Here is a 10,987-nt window from a genome sequence, read left to right as displayed (position 1 = left end):
TTCGAGGCCATCCTCTCATAATTGTGTGATTGTGAGAATTCTTTTCACCCATCCGGAGTAATTCAAGATTCTTCTCAGTTTGTTATCCGGAGTCCATCAATTCTGGATTATTCATGTCAGCTTCCAGTTATCATTCTCCAATCATAACGATGCATCATACAAGTACATCCTCTAATCAGCTCATGATCGTTTGTTCTTGTGGATCTAACTTCCCTCTAGTATTTTCATTCGTTCTCTAATTCCTTTCCGGTGATTTATCCCTTTACTTCGTTCTTTGTCAATGCGTACGGTGGTTCGTTCAAGATTTTCTTCTTTCTTATCATATCAATGCATTTGTTGTTTCCTAATTCTACGGGTGGTTCGTCGAAGACTTTCTTAAGTTTGCGCCATATCTATCTTCATCCTTTCCATGAGAATAAGTAGTGTGCCAAATCCATTGTTTGTCATCAATTTAATTGGTGAAGGATAAGCATAATGCAATTCTTATTCTTGTCATCGAGTAAATTCAATTCTTTCCTTATTCCGGAGGCTCATCAAATTCTCGGTTTCTGTTGTTTCATCTTTTATTTTCCGGAGTTCCAAGCCCTCTCAAATATATCGTCGCGAAGGTCCATCTAATCATTGCAAGGTTTCACCTTGTGTTTTCATCTTCTCTTTCTTTTTCGTTATCCTTTTGTTACCGGAGTTCTTCATGGAGGCTCTACATGATGGTTCATCAAGGATTTAATTCCTTCTCGAAGTGTTCATCAAGTTTCTTTTCAGAGAAGCTCAAGCTTTCTTCTTCTTGCAATCTAGAGTGCTTTTGTTCTCTCTTATCTTCTTGAGATGGTATTATGTCATTCTTGATAAGTTGAGTTCATGTTTCATGATTCACAGCTTGTTAAGAATGGGATATTTTAAATCCATCAACCTCTTCGTTGGAGCTATCTTGGGTTATTTTTCACCTAAAGTTTTCCCTAAGGATTGTTGCTATTTATGGTGCTTATAAGTGATCCAAGTTCTTCTTTTATCCTCCCGGTGAAATAGTTTTCTCGTCTCCTTGTTCTTATCAATCCAATTTTTTTCCCGTGAGTGGCAGGTTGTCACCTCATAATTTGAGATGGATTCCATAAGACCATATCAAGCTTATTCCTTTCGTTGTTGGTTTTCCAACAACTCCGTTCTAGCTTTTGTGGTAAGCATGCTCCCTCAAGACCTTGTTTCCCTTCGTTCCGGAGGCGTTGTGATTTTGCTCTCTCCAACCCATCTTCTTGCTTTGTCAGGATCGTGTTCTTTTCGTCCTTATCCTTTTAACCGGAGTGTCGTGCCCGCTTTTCGAGTTCTTCCCATCCAGTCAAGTTTTGCCTCAATTCTCAACCGGAGTGTTTTCGACTTGGTTCACCCTCGCTTTATTCTTTTCTCAAATCTGTTCAACCTCGCAAGTTTCTTTGGTCTTACTCATTTGTCAAAGGAGCAACTTAGTTTTACCTCTTCTCTTTCTCTTCCGTTTGTCCCTCCGGTGCCATTCTAGATCTCGGGACGAGATCCTATCGTAGTGGTGGAGTGTTGTAACGCCCCGAGACCGATGTGCCGGGTGTCTTCCAGTTATTCGCTGTTGTTTCCTTGTCATTGCTTGCGTGTCATGCATTGCATATCATGTCATCATGTGCATTTCTTTTGCATACATGTTCGTCTCATGCATCCGAGCATTTTTCCCGTTGTCCATTTTGCATTGCGGCGCTCCTATCTCCTCCGGTGGTCATTTCTACCTTTTTTTCGTGTGTGGGGGTTAAACATTTCCGTATTGGACCGAGACTTGCCAAGCGTCCTTGGTTTACTACCGGTAGACCGCCTGTCAAGCTTCGTACCATTTGGACTTCGTTTGATACTCCAACGGTTAACCAAAGGACCGAAAAGGCCTCGTGTGTGTTGCAGCCCAACACCCTTTAAATTTGGCCCAAAACCCACCAAAACCCTCTCCATCATCTAGAGCGTTCGATCACGATCGCGTGGCCGAAAACCGCACCTCATTTGGACACACATAGCTCCCTCTATGCCTATAAATACACCCCCTCCGAAATTCTCGTTTTCCTCTCCCCGAAACCCTAGATCCAGTTCCTCCGCACGGCCGGACACGTCCGCCGGCCGCCGGACACGTCCGCCGCCCGCCTGGTCCACTCCCGCGCCGCCACGTGGCCCGAGCCCCACTTCGCCGTGCCAGCACCGCCGGCCCGCCCGGGCCCAAGGCGGGCCCCATCCCGACGCCGTCCGGGCCCGAAGAGGCACGGGCTCTCCTCCTTCGGCGCCGGCCGCCCGAGCCACCGCGCCTCGCCGCAAGCACCACCGCCAAGATCTCCGGCGACCGCCTCACCGCCCGCCGGCCGCGCCGCAACTCGCCGCCGACGCCGCCCCTCGCCGTCGCGGCCAGCGCCGGCGACGCCCGCGGCCACCCCGGGCCGCACCTCCTCCTCCACGCCCGCAGCTCCTCCGACCGGCCCTTCCAACTCCGGCGAGGTCATCAAGTCTGACTCTGGCGATCCTCGTAAAGCGTGCACCGCCGGATCTAGATCTGAAAACGTCTCCTCGGTTGACTTTCTCGCCCCTAACCCTAACTATTTTGCATACTTTGACCTGCTATATCTCCGCATCCGTAGCTCCGTTTTGGGCATGTAGCATATCAAAATGTTCGCCCCAGAGAGTACATCATTTCATCTCATTGCATAGTTTTCATTTGAGTTCATCTTGATGCCTGAAATGCTGTTGGAAGAGTGCTATTTGAGTTAATTGTCAGATCTGCTGCTCCAAATAGCTATTTTTCATTTTTGCCATGATTATTGTGTGCATGATATGCCCATGACCTCTACATGTGTTTTGTTATATGCTTTGTCATCTTTCCAGAGGTGATATCCATGTATTTTTGTGATGTGTGTGGTGACTAGCACAAGTTGCAAAGTGGTGCATTTGTTAATGCTGATTTCAGGGACTTAGCAATTCCACTAAGTCCTTGATCTGTTTTTATCAATATGCCATATGTTCATGTTGTTTCCTAGTGATCCATGCCTCTTTTGAGGATCATCAGTAAGGATGATTTATTAATCTTGTAGTGCTCTATCCATCCATGTCTTTGTTTGCAATTATGGAGCACTCTAGCTTGAGTCAATCGAGCTCTACTTTTGCTATTTCGTGAATCTGGGCAGATTGTCTACTTGTTAGCGATTTTGCCGAGGATGTTGTAGTTGATCCGTGCATGCTATGTTGTTGTTCTTGCCATGTTTAGCTTTTATAATGTGTATTCTTGATGGGTGCATGCTTAGATTGTCATGACCTGCTCTGTAGTGAGTGCATCGAGCTCGTAAACATGCCTACTTGATATCTGATTTGCATGTTCCAGTTTTTCACTAAGTCTGTGATCTGATTATGTTTTTGCCATGTTCACATGCTTGCAATTGTATTTTCTGATCCCTTTTGGCTCAAGGTCACTAAGGGACTTTTGTTAAGATCTTTGAGTAGCTCCATGACATGCTTTACTTTGCCATGTTAAGTTCCTGTAGCATCTATTTTTCATGCTCCAATGTGTGCTACCTGATCTGAAATTCCAGACAAGTGTTAATTTCACTAAGTCTGAGATCTGTTTACCAATTGCACTTTTGCCATGCTTGTTTGAACCTGTTAATGGATGAATTGGCCGTAGCTCAGTGTTCATCTTTTGTTAAGCTTTATGAATGGATCCCTGCCATGTATTTTTTTGCCATGTTTGGGTGCTTTAGCATGTTTTTCTTGTTGCATTTAGATGGCTACTTGCTGTATATCGCAAAACGTTGTCATATTTGAATCGCTTGCCATTTTCAAACCGTGTCTCCGATTCCGGCGTTCTTTATATAGTTTTCAAGGGAAATCACCTCACCTTTCCAGTGGAACACTTGTATTTCCAAGTTGGGGCCAGGTTCATTCATTCCTTGTCAAATCTTGCATATGCATCACATATCGCATCCCGCATAGCATCCCACGTTTGCATCATGTTGTTTGAGCTTTGCACGTGGTTGATTGTGTCCTTTTTGCTTGTTTGTCTTGTTTGGGTAGAGCCGGGAGATGAGTTCGCTAACGAAGAGCCCGTTGAGTTTGCTTTCGAGGATCCAGTCAACTCTAACAACTTTGCAGGCAAGATGATCATACCCTCGAAATCACTTCTATCTTTGCTTTGCTAGATGCTCGCTCTTTTGCTATGCCTATGCTACGATGCCTACCACTTTCTTATCATGCCTCCCAAATTTCCATGTCAAACCTCTAACCCACCATGTCCTAGCAAACCCTTGATTGGCTAAGTTACCGCTTTGCTCAGCCCCTCTTATAGCGTTGCTAGTTGCAGGTGAAGTTTGGAGACCGTTCCTTGTTGGAACATTATTTTCTTGTTGGGATATCATTATATTATCTTGTTATCTTAATGCATCTATATACTTGGTAAAGGGTGGAAGGCTCGGCCTCTCGCCTAGTGTTTTGTTCCACTCTTGCCGCCCTAGTTTCCGTCATATCGGTGTTATGTTCCTGGATTTTGCGTTCCTTACGCGGTTGGGTGATAATGGGAACCCCTTGACAGTCCGCCTTGAATAAAACTCCTCCAGGAATGCCCAACCTTGGTTTTACCATTTGCCACCTAGCCTTTTTCCCTTCGGTTTCGCGGACTCAAGGGTCATATTTATTTTAAACCCCTGGGCCAGTGCTCCTCTGAGCGTTGGTCCAACCTAGAGCACCGTGCGGGGCCGTCCCTTGGCAACTTGGGTTACATTGGCTCCCATACGCTTAGCTTATCCGGTGTGCCCTGAGAACGAGATATGTGCAGCTCCTATCGGGATTTGTCGGCACAATGGGTGGTGTTGCTGGACTTGTTTTACCATTGTCGGAGTTGTCTTGTAGAACCGGGATACCGAGTCTGATCGGAATGTCTCGGGAGAAGGTATATCCTTCGTTGACCGTGAGAGCTTGTCATGAGCTAAGTTGGGACTCCCCTGCATGGATTTGAACTTCCGAAAGCCGTGCCCATGGTTATGGGAAGATGGGAATTTGTTAACGTCCGGTTGTAGAAAACCTAAAGTTGACCTTAAGTAAAATGCATCAACCGCGTGTGTAACCGTGATGGTCTCTTTTCGGCGGAGTCCGGGAAGTGAACACAGTGTTGGAGTTATGCTTGATGTAGGTTGTTCTAGGATCACTTCTTGATCATACTTTTATCGACCGTGCTTTGCCTTCTCTTCTCGTTCTCATTTGCGTATGTTAGCCACCACATATGCTAGTCGCTTGCTGCAGCTCCACCTCATACCTTTACCTTACCCATAAGCTTAAATAGTCTTGATCGCGAGGGTGCGAGATTGCTGAGTCCCCGTGGCTCACAGATACTTCCAAAACCAGCTTGCAGGTGTCGATGAGTCCGTGCCGATGACGCAACCAAGCTCAGGAGGAGCTCGATGAAGATCTTGCCCTTTGTGTTGTTTTGTTCTAGTTGATCAGTAGTGGAGCCCAGTTGGGGTCGGTCGGGGATCTATGTAGAATTTGGGGTAGTCTTCTTTTATTTTGGTTCCGTAGTCGGACCTTGATTGTATCTGGTTGATGTAATGCTTTATTCATGTAATTGTGTGAAGTGGCGATTGTAAGCCAACTATGTATTTCTTTCCCTTATGTATTACATGGGTTGTGTGAAGATTACCTCACTTGCGACATTGCTGTCAATGCGGTTATGCCTCTAAGTCGTGCTTCGACATGTGGGAGATATAGCCGCATCGAGGGCGTTACAGCACCAGTATCGAAAAGGACTTTTGCAGGCATAGAGTTAACTGGAAAGTTAACCATGATCACTTCTGAAGAGTCCTCTGCCTGAGCTGCGTTCACCATGTTGACCTTTGCAAACTTGGGATTATGCTTGACCACTGCATTGCTGACAGATCTCACAGGAGGAGGAGGAGGAGGAGGAAGATGCCTCTGGTTGAAGCATTTGTTTGCATAGTGACCCTTCTGCTGACACTTGTTGCACGTAACCTCTGAAAGCGGCCGATGATACGGAGCACTTGACCTTGGAGCATGAGACGAAGCCTTGTTCTGAAAGCCTGGGTTGGGTGGGTGGTAAGATCCATTGCCACATTTGGTCTTCTGCTAATAAGGCTGACGGAACGGAGGAGGAGGAGGCAACCAATACTTTTGCTGCTTAGCTGCCACTTGAGTTGAAAAAGAAGAAGTTTCATCCCTGAATCTCTTCTTGGAAGCATTGCACTTGAGCTGAGCAGCCTCTTGCTTTAGTGCCATATTGTAGAACTCATCGTACTTTTTCAGCTCAAAAAGCACAAGAGCTAGTTGCAGATCTTCTTTGAGGCCACCTCTGAACTAATAAATCATGCTCTTCTCGTCAGGGACGTCTTGCTTGGCGAAGCGAGCGAGCTTCTAGAACATGATGTTGTATTGGTAAACAGACAAGTTGCCTTGCTTCAGATTGCGGAACTCCTCATGCTTACTCTCAACAACACTCTGAGGAATGTGGTGAGCTTTGAAGTCTTGGCGGAAATCATCCTAGGTAATCACACGGCCTCCTCTGGAATCGTTGTATTGCTGTTACCACTCTGCAGCTTGGTCTTTGAGTTGGAACAAAGCAAACTTGACAAAGTCCTCAGGCCTGACGTTGCAGCACTCGAAATGTTTGCAGATATCCACGAGCCAATCATCAGCGTCTGTGGCCTCGACACAGTTACTGAAGGTCTTTGGCTGGTTTGTGAGGAACTGGTTGAGTGTAGCAAACTGATTTTGATTGTTGCCATTGCCTTGATTTCCTTGGTTGCGCTCTTGCAAGAGTTGCATAATCAGCTGCGTGTTGGCGTTGGTAGCGGCCATCACAGCTTGCCATGCCTCCGGAGGTGGAGGTGGTGGCGGAGGTTCCGGATTCTGATGCGTTGGAGGAGCCATCCTGAAGAGGGTGACATCCGTTAGCATCTTGAAAGACATATATTCAAGATGAATCAATGTAACACCCCGGATGTAATTTACCTAATATGTACTCCAACTCTTGCCGTTTCCGGCGTTAAGTTATTTTATTTTCTCGGGTTCGGGTTTTTGTCTCTGTGTGTTGTTGTCGTTGTCATGCATCTCATATCATGTCATCATGTGCATTGCATTTGCATACGTGTTCGTCTCATGCATCCGAGCTTTTTCCCCGTTGTCCGTTTTGCATTCCGGCGCTCCTATCTCCTCTGGTGGCCATTTCTACCTTCTTTTCGTGCGTGCGGATTAAACATTTCCGGATTGTACCGAGACTTGCCAAGCGGCCTTGGTTTACTACCGGTAGACCGCCTGTCAAGTTTCGTACCATTTGGACTTCGTTTGATACTCCAACGGTTAACCGAGGGACCGAGAAGGCCTCGTGTGTGTTGCAGCCCAACACCCTTCCAATTTGGCCCAAAACCGACCAAAACCCTCTCCATCATATAGAGCGTTCGATCACAATCGCGTGGCCGAAAACCGCACCTCATTTGGACACTCCTAGCTCCCTCTATGCCTATAAATAGCACCCCCCCCCTTCAAAATTCTCGGTTCTCCTCTCCCGAAACCCTAGTCCCTCTCCTCTCCGCGCGGCCGGACACATCTGCTGGCCGCTGGACATTGTCCGCTGCTCGCCCGGACCAATCGCTGCGTGCCACATGGGCTAGCGCGCCCACATCGCCGCCCCCTCCGCCGCCGGCCCGCCAGGCCCGCGCAGGGCCCTCCTCGGCCCGCGCGCCCGCCGCCGCCTGTCTCCCTTGCCCGGCCGCGCGCCCCGCCGCCCGGCTTCGCCCGCCGCCGCCGGCCGCCACCGAGCTCCTCCACGCCGGTGAACTCGCCGCCCGGCGGCCCCGGCGACCCCCGCCGCCCAACCGCGAGCGACGCCCGCGCGCCGCCTCTCCCTCCCTCGCCGGCGCTCCGGCGAGTTCCTTCCTCCCCGCTCCGGCCGACTCTTCCTCCGGCGACCTTGAAGCTCCGCCCGGCGGCCCTGGCGACCCCCGCCGCCCAACCGCGAGCGCCGCTCGCGTGCCGCCTCTCCCACCCTCGCCGGCGCTCCGGCGAGCTCCTTCCTCCTCCCCGCTCCGGCCGACTCTTCCTCCGGCGACCTCGAAGCTCCGGCCGGCGAACCTCGATCCGCGCGCTGGATCTCAGATCTGGATTCAAAAAAACCCTAGGGTTGACCTCTCCTTTTTCTGTAAGTCTTTTTTCTGTTACTTTTTCTAGCATATTTCATCATGCTATAACTCCGCATCCGTAGCTCCGTTTTGTGCGTCTAGCATATCAAAATGTTCGCCTCAGAGAGTGCATCATTTCATCTCATTGCATCATTTCCATTTGAGCTCATCTTGATGCCCGAAATGCTGTTGGAAGAGAGCTATTTGAGTTAATTGTCAGATTTGCTGCACCAAATAGCTATTTTTCATTTTTGCCATGATTGTTGTGTGCATGATATGCTCCGGAGCTCTACATGTGTTTTTTTATGTGCTTTGCCATATTTACAGAGGTGCTATCCATGTATTTTTGTATATGTGTGGTGACTAGCACAAGCTTGCAAAGTGGTGCATTCGTTAATGCTGATTTCAGGGACTTAGAGTTTCACCAAGTCCTTGGTCTGTTCTTATCAATATGCCATATGTTCATGTTGTTTCCTAGTGATCCGTGCCTCTTTTGAGGATGATCAGTAAGGATGATTTGTTAATCTTGTAGTGCTCTACCCATCCATGTCTTTGTTTGCATTTATGGAGCACCCTAGCTTGAGTCAATCGAGCTCTACTTTTGCTATTTCGTGAACCTAAGCAGATTGTCTACTTGTTGGCGATTTTGCCGAGGATGTTGTTGTCGATCTGTGCATGATATGTTGTTGTTCTTTCCATGTCTAGCTTATATAATGTGTATTCTTGATGGGTATATGCTTAGATTGTCATGCCTTGCTCTGTAGTGAGTGCATCGACCTCGTAAACATGCCTACTTGTTATCATATTTGCATGCTCCAGTTTTTCTCTAAGTCTGAGAGCTGATTATGTTTTTGCCATGTTCACATTCTTGCAATTGTATTTTCTGATCCCTTTTGGCTCAAGGTCACTAAGGGACTTTTGTTAAGCTCTTTGAGTAGCTCCATGCCATGCCTTGATTTGCCATGTTAAGTTCATGTAGCATATAGTTTTCATGCTCCAACGTGTGCTACCTGATCTGAAATTCCAGGCTTGTGTTAATTTCACCAAGTCTGAGATCTGTTTACCAAATGCATTTTTGCCATGCTTGTTTGAACCTGTTAATGGATGAATTGGCCGTAGCTCAGTGCTAGTCTTTTGTTAAGCATCATGAATGGATCCCTGCCATGTATTTTGTTGTCATGTTTGGGTGCTGTAGCATGTTCATCTTGTTGCATTTAGATGACTACTTGTTGTAAATCGCAGAACATGGTCATATTTGAATTGCTTGCCATTTCCAAACCGTAACTCCGATTCCGGCGTTCTTTATATCGTTTTCAAGCGATTTCATCTCACCTTTCCAGTGGCACGCTTGGATTTCCAAGTTGAGGCCAGGTTCATTCATTCCTTGTCAAATCTTGCATATGCATCCCTCATTGCATCCCGCATTGCATACCGTCCTTGCATCATGTTGTTTGAGTTTGCACGTGGTTGATTGTGCCCTTGTTGCTTGTTTGTCTTGTTTGGGTAGATCCGGGAGACGAGTTCGCTAACGAGGAGCCCATTGAGTTTGCTTTCGAGGATGCAGTCAACTCTGACAACTTTGCAGGCAAGATGATCATACCCTCGAAATCACTACTATCTTTGCTATGCTAGATGCTCGCTCTTTTGCTATGCATATGCTACGATGCCTACCACTTGCTTATCATGCCTCCCAAATTGCCATGTCAAACCTCTAACCCACCACGTCCTAGCAAATCATTGATTGGCTATGTTACCGCTTTGCTCAGCCCCTCTTATAGCGTTGTTAGTTGCTGGTGAAGATTGGAGACCGTTCCTTGTTGGAACATTATTTACTTGTTGGGATATCATTATATTGCCATGTTATCTTAATGCATCTATATACTTGGTAAAGGGTGGAAGGCTTGGCCTCTCGCCTAGTGTTTTGTTCCACTCTTGCCTCCCTAGTTTCCGTCATATCGGTGTTATGTTCCCGGATTTTGTGTTCCTTACGCGGTTGGGTTATAATGGGAACCCCTTGATAGTTCGCCTTGATTAAAGCTTTTCCAGCAATGCCCAACCTTGGTTTTACCATTTGCCACCTAGCCTCTTTTTCCCTTGGGTTTCCGGAGCCTGAGGGTCATTTTATTTAAACCCCCCCCCCCCCCGGGGGGGGCCAGTGCTCCTCTGAGTGTTGGTCCGAAACAGGTAGCCTACGGGGCCACCTCGAGGAGACTCGAGGGTTGGTTTTACTCGTAGCTTGACCTATCTGAGTGTGCCCTGAGAATGAGATATGTGCAGCTCCTATCGGGATTTGTCGGCACATTCAGGCGGTGTTGCTGGATTTGTTTTAACTTGTCGAAGTGTCTTGAAGAACCGAGATTCCAAGACTGATCGGAACTTCTCGGGAGGAGGTCTATTCCTTCGTTGACCGTGAGAGCTTGTCATGGGCTAAGTTGGGACTCCCCTGCAGGGATTTGAACTTTCGAAAGCCGTGCCCGCGGTTATGGGCAGATGGGAATTTGTTAATGTCCGGTTGTATATAACTTGAACCTTAACTTAATTAAAATGAATCAACAGTGTGAGTTTCCGTGATGGTCTGTTCTCGGCGGAGTCCGGGAAGTGAACACGGTGTTGGAGTAATGCTTGCCGCAGGATGCCCTCTAGTTTCTCGCTCGCGCTTTGCCTCCTATTCTCGCTCTCTTTGGTGAACAGGATAGCCACCATATATGCTAGTCGCTTGCTGCAGCTCCACATAATTGCCTTTTCTTTCCTTTTAAGCTTAAATAGTCTTGATCACGAGGGTGCGAGATTGCTGAGTCCCTGTGGCTCACAGATTACTT

Source organism: Triticum urartu, chromosome 1, assembly GCF_003073215.2.
Source record: "Triticum urartu cultivar G1812 chromosome 1, Tu2.1, whole genome shotgun sequence".
Classification (NCBI taxonomy): domain Eukaryota; kingdom Viridiplantae; phylum Streptophyta; class Magnoliopsida; order Poales; family Poaceae; genus Triticum; species Triticum urartu.
This window is presented reverse-complemented; position numbering follows the sequence as displayed.